This window comes from Erpetoichthys calabaricus, chromosome 12 (genome assembly GCF_900747795.2).
Source record: "Erpetoichthys calabaricus chromosome 12, fErpCal1.3, whole genome shotgun sequence".
Lineage (NCBI taxonomy): Eukaryota > Metazoa > Chordata > Cladistia > Polypteriformes > Polypteridae > Erpetoichthys > Erpetoichthys calabaricus.
Window position 1 is genome coordinate 103,489,947 of NC_041405.2, and position 23,834 is coordinate 103,513,780.

Below are 23,834 nucleotides of genomic sequence, written 5' to 3' on the forward strand. Positions count from 1 at the left end.
TTCTGAAATTTTGATCCTCTGTTGGTGAGGTATGTCTTGCTGTTTGAAGATGAAGGGGAAGCAAATGCCACAGATTAATTAATTTTATCTGTTGACGTCTTGGTTATTAGAAGGAGCAAATGAGATTAAGGAGAGTGATAAGCAGAATAATGTAGGGGCAGTTATGGGTTATGACTCAGACAGAGATGGTTATGGAGGACCAAAGCTTGGATGACAAGCTTTCAGTAGTGAAGGAAACAAGCGAGTAAAATGAGGTACAGACTAGATGGGCTGAATAGCTTCACAATCTACAAGGGTAGTAGAGTATTCTTCTAGATTGTGTCTCACTTGATGTGCTTTGGGCATCTAGTGAAAGTGTCTACCTGGCACCATTCATGTAGGTGTGTCAGGAACAGCAGGGATGGCCCACCAGGAAGAGACTCAGGGGATATTAGAAAGCGATATAATCTCTCTAGTAGATTCATTTCTATCTGTTAGCCTGGAAATTCCTGGGGATTCCCCAGAAAGGGTCAGAGAATCGTGTTCTTTTTCCACTGCGGTGCTTACTAGCACAGGGAAACCAAAATCATATGAAATAAGAGGAAAACAGCTTTTTGAAGGCACTAAAAAACTGGATACATGCAGTTTAAGTGAAAGAGAGTTCACTGAAGCTCCTTGCTCTTACATTTGGTACATACAATTGCCTATCAGTAAGACATTTGTGCCGTAGATCAGTTCCTGGTTTTCCTAGTGATTTGACTTTTGTTGATGGTTATTTGAAAACACAATTTTACAGGAATCTTTGTTATTTCGAATTCAAACAGGTAATTGGCCAGAGCAATGGGAATTTGGGGTATAAACATAATTTCACCCTGTAGCACATCCTGTAAAATTGTAACTTCAATCAGATCAGATCAAATCAGATTTAAATGTAATGCTTTGATCTGTAATCTTGTACCATTACAAAGTTTTGGAGGGTTTAGTTTAAAAGCAATATACACTGAATCACAATTTACTTTAACTTATTACATATGGCATTGACGTTTACAGGCTGTGCATTTATGCAGCCCATTGCAATAAATTGAACGTTTTAAGCACTGTACAGAAAAGAACAGGAGAAAAGAAATATACTAGTGAACTATGTACAATGTCCTCCTCCTCCATTTTCTTTCAATGGCGGACCACTTTACTGAGCTATGCAACTGTTTAAACTGCCCAAGGCGTGCTGTCACTCCCAGTTTTGTGAATAGTGGCACATCATGGTCTGACTTGCAAAGGGACACCCCAGTTAAAATAATCTAGAACAATCTAAACAAGAACAGGCCATTCAGCCTAACAAAGTTGACCAGTCCTATCAATTTAATTCCTTCAAAATAACATCAAGTTGAGTTTTGAAAGTTCATAAAGTCCTACTGTCTACTACACTACTTGGTAGCTTATTCCAAATGTCTGTGGTTCTCTGTGTAAAGAAAAACTTTCTAATATTTCTGTGAAATTTACCCTTAACAAGTTTCCAACTGTTTCCCCTTGTTCTTGATTAACTATTTTTTAAATAACAGTCTCGATCCACTGTACTAATTCCCTTCATAATTTGAAATACTTCAATCATGTCTCCTCATAGTCTTCTTTTGCTTAAACTGAAAAGACTCAGCTCTTTTAATCTTTCCTCTTAACTCATCCCCTGTAGCCCTGGAATGAACCCAGTTGCTAATTTCTGGACTTTTTCTAGCACTGCTATAGAATTTTTGTAGCCTGGAGACCAAAACTGCACACAGTACTCCAGATGAGGTCTCACCAGTGCATTATAAAGGTTGAGCATAACCTCCGTGGACTTGTACTCCACACATTGTGCTATATAATCTAACATTCTGTTTGGCTTCTTAATGGCTTCTGAACACTGTCTGGCAGCTGATAATGTCGAGTCCATTATAACTCCCAAATCCTTCTCATAAAGTGTACTTTCAATTTCCAGACCTCCCAAAGTGTATTTGAAACTGACATTTTTATTTTGTACGTGTTATTTATTTACATGAAATTTAATTTTCCACAATTCTGGACAAGCCTGTATGCTGTCCAAATCCTTCTTTAATGATATAACGGATTCCAAATTATCTGCCAATCCACCTGTCTTGATATCATTTGCAAACTTAATCAGCTTGTTACTTATATTCCTACCCAAATCATTTATATAAATTAAAAACACCAGCGGCCCTAGCACTGACCCCTGTGGGACTTAACATCACCTGATTCTGAGAAGGATTCCTCGCACCATCACCTTCCTTCCTTGTCTTTGCCAGTTCTGCACCCAGCTACACACTAAACACTGAACTCCCACTTCTTTTAGTTTGATGCATCACCTCTCATGTAGCTCCTTGTCAATTTTTTTCTGAAAGTCAAGATAAATAATATCATATGCTCTGCTCTGATCATATCCTTTTGTTGCTTCCTCATAGAATTCCAATATACTAGTAAAAAAAAGACCTTCCTCATCTGAACCCATGCTGACTGATTAGTAACACTCCTGTTCATTTGTGTGTAAGCACACTTGACAATCTAAGACGGACATCATCACCCCAGTCCATTAAATGTATATGTATTTTATATCACATTGCAAGGAGTAAATCCTAAAAGACGTAAAGCTGTGTTAGGAAGGGCGAGTATGATATTGTAACACCCACAACCAGTCAGGGAGGAACAACAGCAGCACACATGTAAGGAGTTTGGAATTACTGATGAGCCTTTGTTAAATGGCCGTGCTGGCCTCACCAACAGCAGTATCCCAAGCCTTTCTAAAATACCATCTCGGCCCAAACATGCTTCACTTTAAGTGGTTGACTTTGCCTGAAACGCAGCTGGTGAGATCACTGCACGGGTGTGCCTCTGTGTCTGACGTCATTTTCACTGCATGGACCAGGCTAAGCACGTCTTCTTTGAATGTCACTGAACTCTCATCCTTCCACTTCACTTCAGTCAAAGTGATTCTGAGATTTTGGGATATTTATTTTTTTCTGTTGGTGGGGGTGGGTTACCCCTAAATACTGATATAGTATAATACCCTTTCTTAGTAGATACCTACTGCCCTAGCTGTACTGTCTCTCCAAAGCGCTTCTTATTGATGAGTATGTGAGTCTGCCAGTCAACTTTGCATTACATAAATATAGATTGTTTTGGGTGGCACGGTGGCGCAGTGGTAGCGCTGCTGCGTCGCAGTTAGGAGACCGGGTTCGCTTCCCGTGTCCTCCCTGCATGGAGTTTGCATGTTCTCCCCGTGTCTGTGTGCGGGTGCTCCGGTTTCCTCCCACAGTCCAAAGACATGCAGGTTAGGTGCACTGGCGATCCTAAATTGTCCCTAGTGTGTGCTTGGTGTGTGGGTGTGTGTGCCCTGCGGTGGGCTGGCACACTGCCTGGGGTTTGTTTCCTGCCTTGTGCCGTGTGCTGCCTGGGATTGACTCCAGCAGACCCCCGTGACCCTGTAGTTAGGATATAGTGGGTTGGATGATGGATGGATAGATTGTTTTTCTTCCACCATTCTAAAGATATTGTTATGGGAAAGTCAGAATAGACAACAACATAACTTTTATCTTGGATGAATCCAAATAGAGCTACTGTATGAATGCCAGTACCCTTCTATAAAAACAACTAGACAGGTACTGTTAAATAAAACACATCTTTCAAATCTAACATAAAAAGTGCACAACCTTATTTGCAAGTACTGCATCCCTGAGATGATTGTAAGATATATATGGGAACTGGTGGCACATGTCATTAGGCTACAGAATGAGAGAACCGGTCCTGCAACTGGCTAATGGAGATCGTCTTTAGATGCAGAACTTGAATCCGGGTTCACATCCCACCCCTTTCATCTCATGAAAGACGACTCCAGAGAGAGTAAGAGTGCCGTCCTGACTGATTCCTCATCCGTGACAGATTCATGAAAATTATTCAATCAGTCAGGTCTTTTCAGACTCATTTAATTCAATTCTTAGTGATGGAGGAGTTCAAGTTTATCCCAGCTTTAGTAGGCACCAAACAGCACAGTGAGGAGAGTGCCAGTCCATGTCAGGGCATACTCACACATATAAACGCACACTTTACCAACTTAGGAATGATGAAGGAAAACAGGTGCCATTACGAGGAGAATTTACAGACTCTATAAACGAGCATGGAATTCGAACCCAGGATGCTAAATCCATGAAGCTTAAGTGCTAACAAATGTACTACCCATCACTAAAATCCTATCAGTAATTCAAGGTTGAAAATATTTTACTACTAATATTAAAATAATATTAGTATACTATTATAATATTTAAAATATTCACACTGTGGCAGGCGGCTGGATGTCATACCCAGCCGGGATGCCTGGAAGGACCAGGAGAGGAACTATACCTCCCCTGGACCATGAGAGGGCAGCTGCCCTGGTTAGTATGGGGGCCATGGGAACTGAGCTTGGAAGCTCAACCCTATTGGGGCCATTGGCCACCGCCAGGGGGCACCCGGAGGATCCTAGAGCCCTGGAAACCAGCACTTCCACCACACCAGGAAGTGCTGCTGGAAGGAATTCTAGGGTCACCCGGAGTGCTTCCGGGTGCTTGTGCGGCACTTCCACCAGATCAGGAAGTGCTGCCGGAAGTTCATTGTAGGCACCTGAATCACGTCCGGGTGAAGATAAAAGGGGACTGCCATCCTACAATCAGAGAGCTGTAGTCGGGTGGAAGAAGGCAATGCTCGAGAGTGAGGAGGAAAGGCGGCCCAAGGAGGACCATTCAGATGCCCAGTAATAAAAGGGTGTTTGGTGCTGGAGCACTGTGTGCTGTGCAGGACTTTAATATTTGTAAATAGAACTGTAAATAAACTGTGTGTTGTGGATCCTCTCACAACATATACAGAAGCACACAGATACACAAACACTAACCAAACATAGACACAAACACAAACACAGATACACAAATTATACAATGAAAGCAAAACCCAGAGTGTGACTTGGAGGAATTTTGAAATGGGTCAACAGATGGGAACACTCACTGGTAAAACAGTGTCACAGTAAATAGATATATGAGGTCAGGAAACTAAATAAATGATCATATTCAAGAGTGACTATCTCTTAGGCACACACAGATGCAGAGAGGCGAATGAATAGGAACAAAAGCACAGCACGTCTTATAAATGCATCTATATTTAGAAAGGAAATTTTAAAAAGTCCCTGAAGTTTCCCATGTGACTCATAAGCTGAGGCCACCCACGCTTAGGCACAACGGTTCAGAAGCAGCATGTGATTACCAAAGCTTCCGCTGCTGAAAAAAAGCAACAATATAAGAGCCACCAAAAGTGAAAGTATTAGTTATCAATATTGATAGGCATTTATCAAAAATACATTATAACTTACCCAGTACAGTAGAGCAGTAGTGGGAGAAATGGTGAAGAAATGGTTAGGATTATTGCCGGTTGTTACTTGCTGCCATTTTTGTGAAGTATACATACTCTCTCCATGTGGTCTGACCCTGAATTTGAATAAAAGGTCTGACCTGCAGAGGTTACACCTGCCACCCATACCCGACACAGACAGACGGAGGACACAAGTTCAGGGCACACATTTTTATTTTTCTCTGTTTCCTTGTGGGAAACGCCTTCCCCCATTTCCCACATGTACAGCACAGTTAAGCACAGCCATAGTACACAAAGCACACTTCTCTTCTTTCTCTCTTTTTCTTCTCTCTCTTTTCCTCCACTCCTCCTGGCAAGCTTTGTCCAACTCTGGCACTTGGAGTAGTGGCCCCTGGCTCCTTTTATAAGGTGCTCATTGACCTACTTCCGGCAGCACTTCTGGATGTGGTGGAAGTGCTGCAAACAAGGGCTCAGCAGTTCTTCAGGCGCCCCCTGGTGGTGGCCACAGGCCCCAGCTGGGTTGAGCTTCGATGATCCAAACCTGTCGCACTGCTGTACACTAAGGGGGCTGCCCTCTAGTGCTCCGAAGGAGGTAATGGTCTGGATAGGCTCTCTCCCTGGGACCTTCCATTATAGGGGCGCCCGGGCTGGGCAAGGGCCCCAGCCATTTGCCACAAAGGGTTTGAGTATGATATGTTATTTTATATATTGTTAAGAATATGATTATTTGGCTGGCTTTATAAGGGTAGGTTAAATTGGAACACAGGAACGAATTACAGTTAAGAGGGGCACATTTCAATTTCTTCAGCAGTGTGGAAGTCAGTGACCCAGAACCTTGACCCCAACCTGACTCCACCCACTTGTGCAGTCTTTATAAAGGCAGAGCCAGCGGACAACTCAGTTGTCTCAAGACCAGACTACAAACACAACTTATAATTGTAAATATCTATAACTTTTCTAAGAGTAACTGCTGGTTCTGGGCTTACCCACCATCCATTCCATCTTTTCATTAAATAGGATATTTTTTCCACCCTGGACTCCAAATATATTTTTTATGTCTTTTTTTAAATATAAAAAATAATATACCATTTGTAGGAATTTAAGTGAATTTTAACTTGGTTAATTAATTTATAATAGTTAACAAGAGGTCCAATATAATGTAGGAAATAGTGGTGTATGATCACTCAATCATCAGTTTTCCCTTTAGCAATACTGGTAATCAATAAAATGCATTGGTAAGGCTCCTACTTCACTTTCCTTACGTTTCTCTGTAGTAGGAAGTGGTTCTCTGGCCTTCAGACTTATTTATATCAAGGAAACTGAGGTTCACTCGTTTTTAGAAACAGAATAGTGCAATTTATTAATAAACACAAGGATTAAAGAAGTATGATAACTGCATATATATGTGGACACAGACACACTAGACGGACAAACAATCATAACATATAGGCCTGCTGTTTATTGGTTATTTGGAGTTCTAATTTATCTTGGCACAGATAGTTTTACAATACCAAGTGTTCATGGATGATGTCCAATGTGGTGTGGAGTTGTTGCTTTGTTATTGCATTGAGTTAAAGGAGAGGATTCTTCATGTGTTGGAGTGCACTCTTTCTCTTTGTTTCATGATCTCTTGTCAGTGCTGTGCTGCTGCTTCCTCAGCTTGCCTTCTGCTGACTTTTGCCACTTCATTGATAAAAGGCATCACTCATTCTGGCCCAAGAGTTTAGATGTTGAAGTTCCCTGATTGAGATGATGGTGTTTTCTCAGCCTTGTCAGACTACTGGTACACAGCTTTGGCTTGACAGACTGGGTCTCAGCTTCAGGTTCACAAAAACAAGAGAATTTCACCTTTTCAGATCCTCATGGAGAGGATAGCGCATAGCTTGTTAGTTTCAGAGAGAAGATTTTAGAAAGTCATTTTGGAGAATGTGCACACAAGTGCCCCTGGGATGAGCTCCAGAGTTCAGTAGGATTCCCCAGTAAATTTCAAGGAGTGTATTCAATTCCCAATTCTCCAACCTTGTTTTTGCTTCTCCCCTTAGAGTGATGGACTGCATGTGCATTTAAATGAAGGTTGAGCCTTTTTCTGATTGAATTAAAGTCACGTCTAGTTATGAAATCAGTGTCTTCTAATGGGCGAGTTATTCTTTCCATCCTAGTTGTCATTCCTTGAATTATAGGTCTGGATTCTGGCTGGAGTCTACTTTCATGTTCTGTTGCTGGAGAGCTACGTAGAGATATGCAGAGAGGACCTCTGCAAGATGTCAGGTCACCTGTGATTCACCCTTGTTATCAGATGAAATGCAGGCAGATCCTCATACAAAGAGTCCAGTTAACTACTTGGAATGCAGATTGGGGATTTTGCAGATTTGTTGAGTCTGCTGCTTTCACAAGACTTGTGTGACACTAAGGCCTTTCAGAAGGGGCAATGCCCACCTTGTCCTACACATTTGAAACCAACTAGGAGTCATGAGGCCATATACACAAACCATCACTCACTCTAGGCTAACTTACAGTTGCCAATTTTCCTGACACTTTTTCTATATTGTGGGATGCAACCAACAAAACAGAGAGCTGAACCAGCAAACTTCACACATTGCCAAGCAACTAAACACTGTTAGGCTAACCTCTGCTACTGTTATACTTTTCCTTTGAATTTACAATTATTTGTGGCTATATTTTAAAAAATACACATATTTGGTCCTTATTAATACATTAGGCAGGCATACCAAACATTTGTATGGCTTCCAATTTTTTTAATAGCTCTTTTCCTCTTTGGAATTCAATGGCTGAGCTACGGCCTTCAAATTTAGTGATTAATTAATGTTTTTGATAGGATATTAAACATGCATAAGTAATGTTGCTTAGTGGAAAAGTATGTTTGTTCCAATCATCAGATGTTCTCTTTGAAGGCCACAGGTGTCTAATTCTAAGTCTGTTAAACAGTTGTTTATTTTGTTGGGCCTCTGCTCACTAATGCATGCTTCATGCATGATAACGAGTCCGTGGCCATGATGTGCCAATGTTCGGAGTGTTCCGAGGGTCAGAACGTAGGTTGAGGATATATGCAGTATAATGGTGTAGGAGTGTTATTTACTATATGAAATTTCACTGGCCATTGATAACTGATTGGGGGCTCACTGCGTATCTGATGTGATGGCATTCATTGAATCCAACTGTGTAATAACGGTGCAACAAAATGTTCATCTTAAGTATATCATGACTCACTCAGTAAGGAAGAATTACTTCTTCTAATACTATTTTATAATAGTTCTACTAACTTTAAATCTATTGGCAACATGAAGAATGTATTTGTTAAACCATTTATAACTGTAAGAATGGCAGAAAATATCAAAAGGGTGGGACAGGCTGTAGATTGGAGTACAACTTCAATTGGTAGTATTTAACATTTCAGAGTGGTAAATAGGACAAGGTGAATAAACTGCATAAACTGAGTAATTTCATCTAAATGAATTCAACCATTCCTATTATCCTTTTTAAACCCTTCACATCCTTGTACCGCACCACTTATAAGACATCTGTAGACCCATCCACTCATTTTCTGTACCTGCTCATCCAGCTCATATTCCGAGGGGGCCATAGCCAATCATGAAAACACCAAGCATAAAGTATGAACAAGCCTTGAAGAGGACACCGCTTCATCGCAGGGCACTGTCACATAAACACCAAACACGCACACACACACATACTGGGACAATTTACAGTCATCTAGCATTTATGTCACTGATGTAATCAACTGTTTGTGATGGTCTGGTTACACGTCTCCATTAAAATCAGTGCTTACTTTCTTATTATGGTTACAGGAACAATTTTAGTGTGTATAGAGGGTTTCACTTTATCTGTCTGTGGTTTCGTTTTCCATAACTGAAATGCACTATAATAAATTTTTCATGTGGGCATAACTGATTTGATTCTGGCTCAGCATTATTTGAGACTATTTTCTAATGGTTACTTTCACAAGGAAGAAGGAAATTTGAAAGAATAAGAAAATTCAGTGTTTACATTATGCAGGTATGATAGCTCTCCTCTGACTGTTTTTTTAACTCATGAAAGTGTACTCAAGGTCTGTTCAATCCTTTGTTTACAGCTCACCTTTTGATATACAGGATGCTCACTGTGTTGAATGCACACAGCAGAAGAAGACAACTAATCACTGTGATATATGATTTCAAGTTTATGTTATCTTCTGAACCGGATATGTTAAAATGATTTTACAAAGAATTATTTTGTCATACCTTGATATGATTGGTGATTTATTACAGGGATTCATTCAACAGGAACATTTAAATGAGTTCCCTAACCCGAACCTTAACCCTCCAACCGGAAGTGTTACTGCTATGTCTCCATCAAACCGTCATAGAACTGGACTTGCCTCTAGTATAACACTTAAAAAGTAACCCCAGCAATTCCACAGTCATCTCAAGTGCCCCAAGAGGCTAACAAAAGGATGAAGGAAACAAAGTGAAAGAATTCCAAAAAGAGTATATAACCCCACATGCTTCATTATATCAGCCACATATGAAAGGGAGCTCCTGGTATCCCCTTATGGAGCTCAGGGGTGAAGCATATGAATGTCTCCGAGCCCTATTCTCATTCTTTTTTAGGATAGAACTGGAATTAAAAAGCCTGAGATACGTCTCTCCAGAAGGAAAACTAAAAGTCCAAGATGTTTGGATCTGGCCATGAAGATCTAAGACAACTGGGTTGTTCCTTTTGGTCATTTATGTATTATTTGCTATAAAATGAAGTAAGACTAGCAGTTTGTTAGTTCATCTTACTCCAGCCAAGGGCAAGGAATTCTGCTTGAGAGGCTGTTCTTGGCACTCCCAGAATAGAAAGACCTTAAATTATAAACCTCACCTGAGTTTTGGACTCAGTGTCTCTCAAATGAGCTGAAGGATACAGTAGATCTCACCATCATGCACCAGTCTCTCTCTCTCTCTTGACCATGCTGTTGGAATCTTTTGCAATTTCAACAAACCCTGATTCATTTACTTTCTGTCATCTGTGTTTCCTTCTGTGTCATAATGGCAAAAGGATGTGTTTCACAGTTTTAAACTGAAAAAATGCATCTACTCAGCAGAGAATAAGTAAGCTGTTCCATAAAAAATGACAGTCATTTCTGGACACAGTTGTTCTACTGGGGCTCTTCTATTTCATCCTGCAAAACTACAAAATCAAGTGTCATGCTATGATAGAATTGCTATTTGCCTTCACAAAGGAACGCTAGGACCAGTCAGCTTTACATGCGATGATAAAGAAATGGACTATAGAATTCTGGTGTGCTAAGATATCAATCAAAATGACCAAAAGTGTACCTGCCGTTCAATAATGATGACAGAAGATAATATTGCCAGATTGAAGTGAATCATAATGGAGAAATGGTGGATGGAGAGTAATTGTGTGTGAGATAGCATACACTGTAGAAAGGAATGCATCATTTATCTGCAGCATGGATTAATGGTGAGTCCAGCTCCTCTATTTTAAATGGTCAGTCCTGTGTTCTACACGTCTGTAGCCAAATAGAGGGTTCTGTAATCTACTGGCTACATTGTTTTTTTTTTTTGTCTCCTTCTTATCATGTTCCTTTGATCTCATTGTGGCTCCCACTCTTTTCATATGAGGCCTGTTTGTAGTGCATGTATCTTTTCCATATTACCATATTATATTGTATTTTGTTATTTTCTATTATACTAGTAAAATTTTGATCACAAAAATATTAATCACTTAAATCCATTCTCTATAAAACATTGAACATGAGCAAAATCAGTGCATAATGTGTCCAGAACATTAATTTCCGAAATGAATCATCATCGTATCCAGTGTTCCAAGAATCCCAAGCTAAGAAGGTGAGCTAAGGGGGCTCAAGGAGTTTATGCTCAAACTTTATAACACACTGGTGAGACCTCATCTGAAGTATTGTGTGCAGTGTTGGTCTCCAGGCTACAAAAAAGGATGTAGCAGCACTAGGAAAGGTCCAGAGAAAAAGTGACTAGGCTCATTCCAGGGCTACAGGGATGAATTATGAAGAAAGATTAAAAGAGCTGAGCCTTTTCAGTTTAAGCAAAAGAAGATTAAGAAGTGACATGATTGAAGTGTTTAAAATTATGAAGGGAATTAGTACAGTGGATCCAAACTCTTTATTTTAAAATGAGATCATCACGAACACGGGAACACAGTTGGAAACTTGACAATGGTAAATTTCGCACAAACATTAGGAAGTTTTTCTTTACACAGAGAACCATAGACGCTTGGAATAAGCTACCAAGTAGTGTGGTAGACAGTAGGACTTTAGGAACTTTCAAAACTCGACTTGATGTTACTTGGGAAGAATTAAGTGCTTATTATTGACATGCTTTTTAGGGCTGAATGGTCTGTTCACATCTAGATTGTTTAATGTTCTCATGAATTCAGAAAGAGAGAAATCCAAGAAGAAGTTCATAACTGTGGATGAAACTTGGATGCATCACTATAAAACAAGATTTCAACAAAAACTAAAACAATGGAATCGTGACAATCCTCCAGCACCAGAGGTATTCAAGTCAAGATCATGTAAGTAATGTTTATGATGCTGAGGGTGTAGTCCATCTCTCTTTGCTTCATGACAATGTTCCAGCTCAGACTTTATGAGTATCAAACTCTATTCTTAAAAACTACGAATTTGCAGAAATAACACACCTACCATATGCTCCAAACCTGGGTACAAAACAAACCTGACGTCTACCTCTGTCAAATGAGTTATGCCTGTCATAAAGTGTTTAAGTCAGCTGCAGAAGAGGAAAAGGAAGAGTGGCCGCACAAACTAGGCAGAACTTTGTATTTGAGTGCCATAGATAAACTTGAATGTTATATCGAGTGTGTAAGTGTTCACAGTGTATATACAGCATTATCAGATAGATATATGAATATCATCAGAGAGGCTCCTCAAGCTTACCTATAAACAATTTTAAATGAACCAATCTTTAGTCTAGGTTCAAAATGACCAAATGTCTCAAATTCAAAGGGAATGGAGTTGCAGAAAGTCTTAGAGGGAACAGTAAATAGATATCCAGATTGAGCAAAAGTATGAAAAGGACTTAATGAATACAAGAGGGTACCAATAATGTGAAACAGCCCCTTAACAGACACTTAAAGGGGACAAGATCATTCAAAATCATTCCTTCAAGAAGGGAAACTTTATATCTCATAACTTTATACCTCCTTGCCCTGCACTGTCTTTGCTGATCAAGTGAGGGAAACTCATGTCTGGATGGATTCAACCCCAGGGTGCTGAAAAAATGTGCCAGCCAGCTCTGTGGTGTCCTATAATACCTGTTCTCTCTTTTCCTGATTTTGCAGAAGGTTCCCCAGCTGTGGAAAACATCCTGTGTGGTCCCAGTGCTAAAGAAAGGTCACTTCAGTGATCCCAAGGGCTTCAGACCAGCTGATCTTACTCCATACATCATGAAGATCTTTAAGAGGTTGTTCCTAAAACAGCCTCTGGTTTTAGAACATCTGGATCCTCTGAGTTTGCCTATCTGACACATATAGGTGTGGAAGATGCTTTCATCTATTTGCTCCACAGAGAATATACTCCACTTAGACAAAGCTAGCACCACAGTCAGGATAATTGGTCTTTGACTTTTCCAGTACCTTTAACACCATTTTACCTCATCGAATGGGAGAAAAGCTCAAGGCTTTGAATTTTGATACCCCCACAATCTCCTGGATCATGGAGTACCTGACCAACAGACAGCAGTTTGTAAGGCTAAAGGACTCTGAGTTAGAAATGGTGGTGTGTAATACTGGAGCACCTCAGGGAACTGCCCTGTCTTCCTTCCTGTTTACCCTCAACATAACAGACATCCAGCACAATACCAGTGCTTGCCATCTACAGAAATTTTCAGATGACTTCTCCATCATAGGCTGCATTAATAATGGAGACAATTCAGAGTAGGAAAGTCATGAATGACTTTGCCTTGTGGTTCAGGGACAAAAACATGCAATTCAACATCAGCAAGACAAAAGAGCTGGTGGTGGACTTTAGTTGAGCCAAGGGGTCTAGTCTTTGAGACCAGTCACCATTAAAGAGGAGGACATGGAAGTGGTGCAGAGCTACAAGTACCTGGGAGTTTACATGAACATCAAACTGGATTGGTCTGACCACACTGTGGCGCTATACAAGAAGGGCCAGAGCAGACTGTACTTGCTGTGGAGCCTCGGGTCTTTTGATGTGTGCAGCAAGCCATAATTATCTTACATCTAGATTAGACTCTCCTCTGTAAACTGTTACTTCTAACATACACAGTTGCCACACTTTATGTGAAGAACTTGAAACAGAAAATGAAGAAATCTGAAGCATTTATAGTCTGGTTGGTAAATGTAGCTATCAAAGTACATGAGTAGCTGTGGTGGGCTGTTGACTTTCTTTTTGTTCATCGTTTGGTTAATCATGAAACAAAAAAAATTAAAAGAGTAAAGGGAAACAGCTTCTAGGGGGACTCCCTCTCTTAGGTGAGGAATACTAAAAGGGGGCAAGAGCCACCCACTTGGAAAACCCATGAGTCACCTCTACAGGTCTTTGATGGGGGCAGGAGTGTGGGGAGCAGCTGGCATCTGAAAAGTCAGTAGATTTCATGCAACTGTAACATGCAAAGGTTGTGAGCAGTCACTGTGGCTAACAAGAATAATGCATGGGATGTTGAAACTGCACAATCGAACGTAGAAATGCCACTGCTTGTGAACCTTCTTGTCTGACTTCCACCAAAACCCAAAATATTCATGTTTAATAATCATTTGGAAAGAATCAATGGTCACTATAATAAATGAGAGCTTGGCAGCTGGAATCAGGAAAGCAACTCTCCCATTCTTGTTATTAGGAGGGTTTCATGAAAATATGAACCCACAGGTTCAGCCAAGGAGCAATCCAACAAAAGATTGATATCATCAGCACTTCCTACACTTCACTTTATGGCCTCTACACAGAGAATACACAGCAGGTGTTTGCTCATAGCTGTCTCTACAGGAAGCTCACAGCTGCCAGCTTCTTAGCTCTAGCAGCTCTCTTAATGTCTTCAGAAGCAAAGATCAAAACATTATGTACATTTTCATCACTATGAAGTTTTTTTCCATCCATATTCAAACCTGCTTTACTTAGTTCAGGATCATGAAGGTACAGAGCCGGTCTGACCACATCATACACTAGGCAGTAGGCAGCAACAGACTGGGTGCCAGTTAAGGGCCGAGCACACAAAGAGACACTGGGGCCATTTCCAAGTTGTCAGTAAATCTGTCGTGTATGTCTTTGAGGTGTGGGTGCAAAACAAATGTACCCGAGCTTAACCAGATATGGAGCACATTAGCAAACCTCAGGAGTCCCTTTGAAAACCACCTTACGATGGCGCTCACGGCAATCAGGGTTATATATAATGTTATTTGTTTATATTCTATAGCTATCTTGTGATTTGGATTGATACCAGTTGACTTTATTTAGTCATGTTTGTTGAGAGCAGCTAATGCCACTACCACATTGTAAAACATTGACTTATTTTCATCCATAGCCTCCATTTTAATAATCTTAAAGAAAAAATTGGTGAGTTATAGACAGTTGTAGTGTATGCATCATCATCAGTTGTATGCGAGTCACAACTATAGAATCAAACTGGCTTGATTTTGCTGTAGTGGGCCATTGTCACTCCGATAAAAGCGCAACAAATAGAATTCCAACATTGTACAAATATATCTACTGATATTTCTGGACACATCTTCAGTGATGTTCCTGGAATCATTGGGTGTTTTGTTCTTTCAACATAATACACCATTCTTCAGGCAGGTGACCCACCATGAGCTGATCAGATAAAAGCTTGTGTCCAGATGGCAAACTTGCTACTCTGCCCCCTTGGCTCCCTTCTCTTAGACTACTGACCCCTGGAGGCTCTCTCTGCCATGTCAGTGGTGCTGCAGATGGGCTGCAAAACCTGTGCATCCAACCTCAATTGGCAAACATCTTGTTCTCCAGCCACTTAGCCAGCGACCAGACTGTCATACGTGGTGAACATCCTCTCAAGTGCTTCCCGTGGTACAGTCAGCTCTAGGAACACGGCTTGCTTTGTGGAATTGGAAACCAGAACCACGTCAGGTCTTAAAGTGGTGGTCACTATGTGCAGTCATTCAAGGTCCACCATCAATTGCCAGTATCCCCCCGACAGACAAGGAAAGCAAGTGTTTTGTGCTGTGCAAAGTGAGGAGAGTTTCAACAAACTTTGGATCTAGCACTGATGTCTGTTTGATTAGTTTGTTGTTTTAAGCAGTTTTGAGAGGAAATGGAATCAGAAGATGGCACGGAGGAGATCAAATTCACACAGGGGCTGTAACTGGGAAGACAAAAATAAAATAATAAAGCTCAAGACATGTAGCCAGAATCGTAGTCAAAGAACAGAGTGGTAGGTTGTAAGCCCAAAAGGGTACTCATAACCAGGGGCAAGAAAAACAAGATGTGAATTTTAATCAGAAATCAGAACAGTAAATTAAAAATGGACTAAATCAAATGTTGTCAAGTTTATTTCTTTCACAAATCCAATCTTGGATGATTAGGTATGCTTGGTGGTGGCTTTTCAAACACTGCGCTAGTGACATCACGAAGAACTGCATTCCAGCAACAGCAAACAGCCTCCAACATGACGGCGCTCATAAGAAAAACAAGATGGCTCGAACATTAATAATTTTTTAACAATGCTCAAAACAGAAGGAAATAAAAAATAAATATAATCACTAGATTTCTTGGCTACAGAAACTCTGTAATCCATTGTCATATAGTTTTCATAAGCCAAGGAACAGCTGGAAAAAATAAACTTATAAGCCAGATCATGTCAGTTACACTATGAATGAGTGGAAAAAGAAGAAAGACAGTCTGAGGTTGCAGCTTATGCCGGTGTGCTCCACATTGATTGAGTGCCAAAGTACTTTCATGATGCAATGTGATATGTGGAATTGTGATGAAAATTGGTAAGAGAATTGTGTCATTCGCAAAATTCTTAGTCATATAATTTGACACCTTCAGAAGTAATGAGATGCAGCTACTGCAGATCTTTAATGTGACCTGCTCTTTGACTAGAAGTTATGTTGAGTCTTCAAGTGTGACACTGGCCTAAAGGCTCAAGGCAGCGATTCTTGTCTTCTTTAGTACGCAGCCTCGTTCACAGCCACAATGGGTCAAACTTCAGTTCAGAGTTGCTTTGATACAAGTCATTGGATTGTTAGTGGAAAATGGTAGAACCACAGAAGGGAATTTTAAAATGAGCACAAAAGGCAGCTAGCAGGAAATTTTTATGACATATCAGGGCTTCCCACTGCCACCTACCTGCCCAGTTCTCTTATTCTTTATCAGCATTACAAAACCAAAGAAAAGGCAAAGGCTCAACCTCATATTACACAAACTGTGTGACAGCCACGTCCCTCCAGCTTTGTCACCTAGATTAGGAAAAAGAATGAAACTGACAAAACATTTAAAATTTGAAATTGAGGTTTTGAATTTTTGAATGTCTTATAACTTAGTCATTACAATATAATGTGAAATAAATTAAATAAATTTTAAAACTAAATAAATAAATGAGTAAACTCTACCAGTTACAGACTAGGATACCTGCTGTGCATCTTTAGACCAAAATGTTATGTTGTCCCTTTGACATGTGCCACATCAAAGAATATCCTGCAGCAGAGCGCAATGCTATTCTGGTGCAGCGCACCACTGCCACATGTCATAGTGGCAGACACGGGCAGGAAGGCGGCTAATGTGCTTGGTTTACAGTTGGGGTGGTAGCAGGATAGCCAGGGCTGGAATCTAAGTGGGTTATCATCTCAATAAGGAATAGGGGGCCCCAACTAACTGTGCCCAGGATTAGCACAGATGAATGTAACCATGGCCATTGTGTGAGGTTCTTGTTGTGCATTGGTGTACCCACTTTGTGGTGAGGCTTTTCAGCTAAAATGGAGAATTTAATGGGATACCTGGGCCTGCATTTAGTATTTAGTAAAGTTTCACAGTCACAGTAAGAATTTGTCCTATCACAGAGTAGGACATACATAAGGAGAATGTATGAAGCATCTTACAGCTAATCTTGGCTATACTTCTTCTTCTTCTTTCAGCTGCTTCCGTTAGGGGTTGCCACTGTGGATTATCTTCTTCCATATCTTTCTGTCCTCTGCATCTTGTTCTGTTACACCCGTCATCTGCATGTCTTCTCTCACCACATCCATAAACCCAGCCACAGGTGATACAAACCCAGCCACGGGATGCACAAACCAGTGTGTTTCTTTGTGCCGGTCCCAAGCCCGGATAAATGGGAAGGGTTACGTCAAGAAGGGCATCTGATGTAAAATTTTGCCAAATCAATATGCGGACAACAATACTCTTGGCTACACACTCTTAATAATAATAGTTCTTTAATGGCACTTTATGGTTCTTTACTGGGTTGTATTGATCCTCATAAAACTATTGCTTAACCAAGTACTGTTTAATTCTCGGAACGGTTCTTTGCCCATGAAGTTGGTCCTTTCTGCTTTGAAAAGCTTCCTAATATGTAGAAGAAAACCTGAAATATTTAATTTATAGTAGGCTACCTTGCAGGACACTAACAGATTAAGAAAACTTTGACTTGGCCTGTGTTACATACATATGCAGCAATAGTCCTTTTATAATCCTGAACCACTGGTATTTGACAAATCGGTTTCCATCTGTTCATGGTTATTTACTATATGGAGCCTGTTACAGATCTAACTAAGTTAAGGTTCTTTCTGGACACCCCGTGTGGAAGGGTCTTTTGGGATTAAAAATTCTCCTCCTATGGCATCGCTATGAAGAACCACTCTGGTACCTTTATTTCCGAAAATGTAGGAGTGAGAGGTTGCCTTTGAGAATGAATGATGTCATGATTTTAGGACACTCCGAACCACAAATCGGAGCTCATGATGAAGTTTTCTGGTTTTCTGGTACTAATGCTACGACTACATCACAAACATGATGATGATGATAATAATATTCAAAAAAAGGAAAACATAATAAAGTAGGATATTGCACTAAACAGCATGTAATCGTTGCCACTTCACTACAACATCAAAAATCATATTGTAATGAGCGCCAAGAAGGAAACACAGAGACCCACACCCTGAATAAGAGTAAAGCCCAATAATGGGCACATTTATTTAACAATGCACACTCCAGGGATTGTTTCTACCTTGCTTCGTATGTTTGCTGGGATGGGCTCCAGCTTTTCTGTGACCCTGTTCAGGATAAAGCAGGTTTACAAAATGTATGGATGGATGAACAACAGCGACACTTTCAGATGAATCACCTTTTCGCTGTTATGCCAATGGGAAATGCCTCGTAGCACTGTTGTGAAACTAGAAACAGCTATTCTTGTGCTGTTCCTAAGGCCGTGTGCACTCTTCCAGTTTTCCTGATTGTCTTCCACTGTGCCATGTCATGTCCTCCACTGTAAACCCTTCTTATCTTCTGCGAGGCTCTGCTTGTCTAATGCCTCAGGAGTCTCCACCTGCTTTCTTGAACCTTCTCTGGCTTGTTAGATGTAACAGGAATGTTCCATGGGTTCATGTAAAGTGTGACATTTTGCTGTCAATTACCCATTCAGGCCCCACTTATGTTCAGGGTAATATGAACTTCTGCCCACCTGTGTGCTGATACTATCGCTTGCCATTCACATTTGCCTGCTCTTACGGCAAAGACTTTTTTGTGTAAGTTAATTTGTATGAATGTACTTTGCTTTAACATTACCTCACGTGGAGTTGTGGGGAAGTGTAAAAAATCTCATCGTTACCTCATGTGTTGTAAGGGCTTTCAAAACTTGGTGCAAAATTCGAGAAATGTTTGGTTTTCACAAACCCAAATCATCACTTTTTAGGTGTAACATTACGCTTTCATTTCGGCTAACAGGGTATGGCTTCTCTGTGTAGATTAAGCAATTGCGTAGCCTACAAAATGTGTTCCGAATATTACTCCATCTCTGTCAAATAGATCTTTTTACAAGTTCAATGTTTTCCTAACTTTCTAAACATTCAACCTTTCCTGGAATATGCATGCCAAGCTCTGCCTAGATGCCATTTTCTGGCAGCTCCTAGAGAGTTGGGACAGCTCATGAGCTCTCCTAAATCCTTGAGAAGTTAGAAGTAGTTTCCCAAATTAGGAAAATTGATATAATAGTTTTACTCCTTAGAGTGGCACCAAATTTGTGTCATTCTAATACACTTACAACTGACTCTGAGATGCTTGACAAATAATGGCTCAGATCTGAAATACAATATCTGTGGAAGAAACTAAAAACAGTTAAGAAACTATAAATAAAAACTATAAACCATCAGATCAGAGGAAGCTTGTTCATGCGTCTCAATTTCTGCAAAAATGCTGCAAAAATTAAATGTAAAATTAAATAACCCCATTTGCAATTTCATTTTCAGCCTGAACTGCAATGAAGCTGTAAAAATGAAAAGTAAAACACAAATAAACACTGGTGCCATCTGCTACTCACTGAATTTTCATTTTCAGGTTCTCAACATGCAGATAGTATGGCTCAAGGTGGGTGGGGCTTTGCACCTCAATTTCCATAGCATGGGTCAATGGGCAGGTGGGCAGGGCTTCGCACCTGGATTTCATACAATTCTTTGTCCTTTGAACTTGAAAATAAAAATACAAAGTGGAAAATGCATTGTACTTTTCATTTTTGCGGCATTCTTGCATGTAGACATTGAAAATGAAATTGTAAAAGACTGATTGCATTTTCATTTCATAATTAAATTTTTCATGTCCTTTTTTGCAGTAAATACCTCCCATAAAGCACCCTGTTATAACATTCTATTAAGTGCTAGTTCCTTGAGCAGAGGTGCTAGCAAACACAGAGAGTCATTCTTATAGATTATTGAATTTGCATAACAGTGTTGAATTATTGCCTACTTTGGCTCACGATCCTGCATTTAATGTGATTGATTTGTTGGCTTACACATCCAAATAATCATACCCAAATAAAACTCTGATTCTGCTACATTCTTGTCCTTCAATACCTCTTAAGTTCAGCTCTTATTCTTTTATGGAACTGTGTATGTGACAACTGTCAGGTCTTAAATTTCCTTCAATTTCATTGTTCCTTTGTAAAAGTGACAATGACAATAAAGATCTATCTATCTATCTATTACTGGGTACATGAAAGAACATGACACTTACCACTTTCTTAAGCTACCAAATGGAATATTTCTGTGTCTTTACTTAACCATTTCAATGGTCTCTTCAGGCTATTTCTAAGTTAAGTGCTATATATTGCTTTTTATTGTGTTAAAAGCTATGTTATCCCATTATTGTTCCCTTTATTCTCTCGCATATCCTCTGCTAAAAAAGTGGCACAATATCTGTGTTCCAAGCTCTCCAACCAGAATAAAAAACTAGTTGGTAACTGCAAATGAGAGTGACTCATTTAAAAAGAAATATTAAGAAACTAGCACACCTACTGCTTTCCATTTCAGTTAACAAATTCATCCTGCTGGTAAACTGTACTGTAACTTTTTTCTGTTATTATTGTAACATACTCATATGGTGACAGGTCTTAGGCTGGTGGGACAAGCATTCTCATCAAGTGGTTTAGGTGGGCTCTTTGAAACTGTGGTAACTGTGACTTGGGGCAGCCTCAATGCAAAGAACATTTTCACTTCAGTGTCAGAGTAAGAGAGGAGGATCTAGGGCCATGCAAAATATTAACAACTCTACTAGAACACACACTGCAGTTCAATATGAAGGAGCACAATCTGAAAGAGATCCTAGAGGTGGTAAGAGTTGCTGGAACTAGCTGTACACCGGGTCCAAGTGAACTACCATAAGTTGTTACAAGAGGGAGTCCTAGTCTTTTGCAGCATTTGTGAAAAGCCTCTAAGATCACCTGGAGGAGCAGAAAAGTAGCCCAGCACTGGAGGTATGCTGAGGGTGTTTGGGTTCCAAAGGAGGAGAACTCAAGTACATTCAAGCAGTTCAGGACCATCTCAACCCTCAGTGTTGAGGACAAAGTATTTTTTGGTATTACTGCATGCCACTTAACAGAGTTTTTCCTGAGGAATGTATATATTGAGACCTCAATGCAGAAGGGATGAGTACCAATGGTGCCAGGATGTTTTGAACACTAATATGGGAGGCACATGAAGGCAAAGGAACTGGCAGTTATGTGGCTGGACCTTGCCAATGCCTATGAGTCAATTCTGCATATTCTGGTGGAAACCACACTCGATCAGAAGTATTTCTCAGACAAGTTCAGGATCCTCATTTTAAACTGTTACATCTGCTTCAGCCTGAGAGTCAAATCTGAAGCATCAACATCTGCTTGGTGTTGACTGGAGAAGGGCGTTATCATCGGTTGTGCCCTGTCAGTGACCCTGTTTGCTTTGGCCATGACAATACTGGTCAAGTCAGTAGAGGTGGAGTACAGAGGCGCTATATCTAAGTCAGGGGTCCATCAGCCTCCCATTAGGGCATCTCTGGATGACCTGATAGAAACAACATCCACACCAGGCTGCAAATGGATCCTCCAAGGCCTGTAGCAACTCATAAAGTTGGCCCGGGTGGATTTTAAGTCAGACAAGTCCACGTCCATCTTTATGAGGAAAGGGAAAGTGACAAATAAGCTTAATTTCTTCCTAGGAGTTGTTCAAATTCCATCTATCTCAGAAAGGCCAGTCAAGAGCCTGGATAAGGTCTTTGACTACCCCCTGAGGAACACAGCAGCAATCAGGGAAAGCAGCATTGAGTTGGGGGATATGGCTCACTATAGTGGACAAGTAAGGGCTGCCAGGGAAATTCAAGGCCTGGATCAATCACCATGGCATTCTATCACGTATCTTTTGGCCCCTGCTTGTCTATGATGTTCTGCTGTCCACTGCTGAGGGCTTTGAGAGGAAGGCAACTAATTTCCTGCACAGATGGTTGGGTCTACCAGAAAGTCTCAAAGGCATGAACATGTACAAGAGCAGAAACAAACTGCAGCTCCTTTTCAGTAGTCTGACAATGGAGATCATGGTTTTCCAGGCAAAAAAGATGCTCCTGTACCAGGACACTAGTTACACGAGAGTGGCCTTAGTGGGCATTTAATTCAGAAATGGAAGGAAGTGGAGGGTACAGGAGGCAGTCAACCAGACTGAAGCATATGGTGGGGTTGGGAGCAGTTGCGGCAGGAGGAGCAGGTTTTGGTAGCAACCCAAGACCAAGCTCTGACACAAGCTCTTTGCACAAATGTCTTGGGAGAAGGGCACAACTGCTTGCCCCATTATCTGGTGCAAAGGGTAATAGCAGATGTTATAATCACAGTGATTGCTCAAAGCAAACAGCAACGATCAGTGAGGAAGTGCTGGACAGAAGCTGAAGGAGAAGCCCAAGTCACCAGGAGGGCTACTTGACACAGCATGAGAGTGGAAGCTGATGATTTCCCTAGGGAAATCAGCTCAGATTCCCAGACACTATCACAAAGACCACACTCAGGCAGACATGGCTCTGGTGTCAGAGACAACAAGAGAAGTGGTCCTACTGGAAGTGACTGTTCCATGAGAAGACCAAATAGAAAAAGCCTTTAAGTGAAAGATTAGCCAAATGTAAGGAGCTTGTAGGTGAATGCCACAGCAGGAGATGGGGGGGATGTGAGCCCATTGATGTTGGGTGCAGAGGCTTCATAGGCCAGCTCCTTTGTAGGACAGTCAAACTCCTTTGAATTGTGGGACTGTCCAGGAGGAGAGCCATCATGAAAATCACAGACATTGCAGCAAAAACCTTGAGATGGCTATGTATCAAGTTTTGGATCAATGGAATACTGAAGCAAGGGGCCTGATCACTCCAGGCTAGGTCTCCTGGGCAGGGGATGTCTGATGTTGAAAGACCTGAAGCAAAAGATGACTCCAGGTAAAAAAACAGATCAAGTTAAGGTGTGTTCTAAATCATCAAAGTCCAGGTCTGGATTGTTAATGAAGAATAAAAAAGAATCTTGGCACAATCAACACGTTTTTAATGTAAACGTAAAAACAAAACTCTCCAGGTTTACACACTGAACAGTGCAAGCACATTTTCTAGAAAGCTTCTTTGATTGACCAGTAAAAGCCATTAAACGTTAGTCGATACAGGAGATCTGAGATGGAGAGCAAAAGTGAAGTAGAGAAATGTAGGGGAGACTATGCAACAGAGGTCGCAAGACTCTCACAGCCCTTTATGCCTACCTATCTCCCTAAATGGTCCACAGTTACACATTTCTATGACTTTGCAGAGAACATTTTTAAGCAGTCACAAACTATAGTTAACTACAGTTATGCTACAGTTACAGTCACATGCTGAGGTTAATCATGAAGAGGGTTAATCATTAAAAATGTCCATAATTTATGTGGCGTAGCAGCCAAGTCTTACAATATTGTCTGGGTATAATGTGTGTGTTGCTAATAAGTTTGAA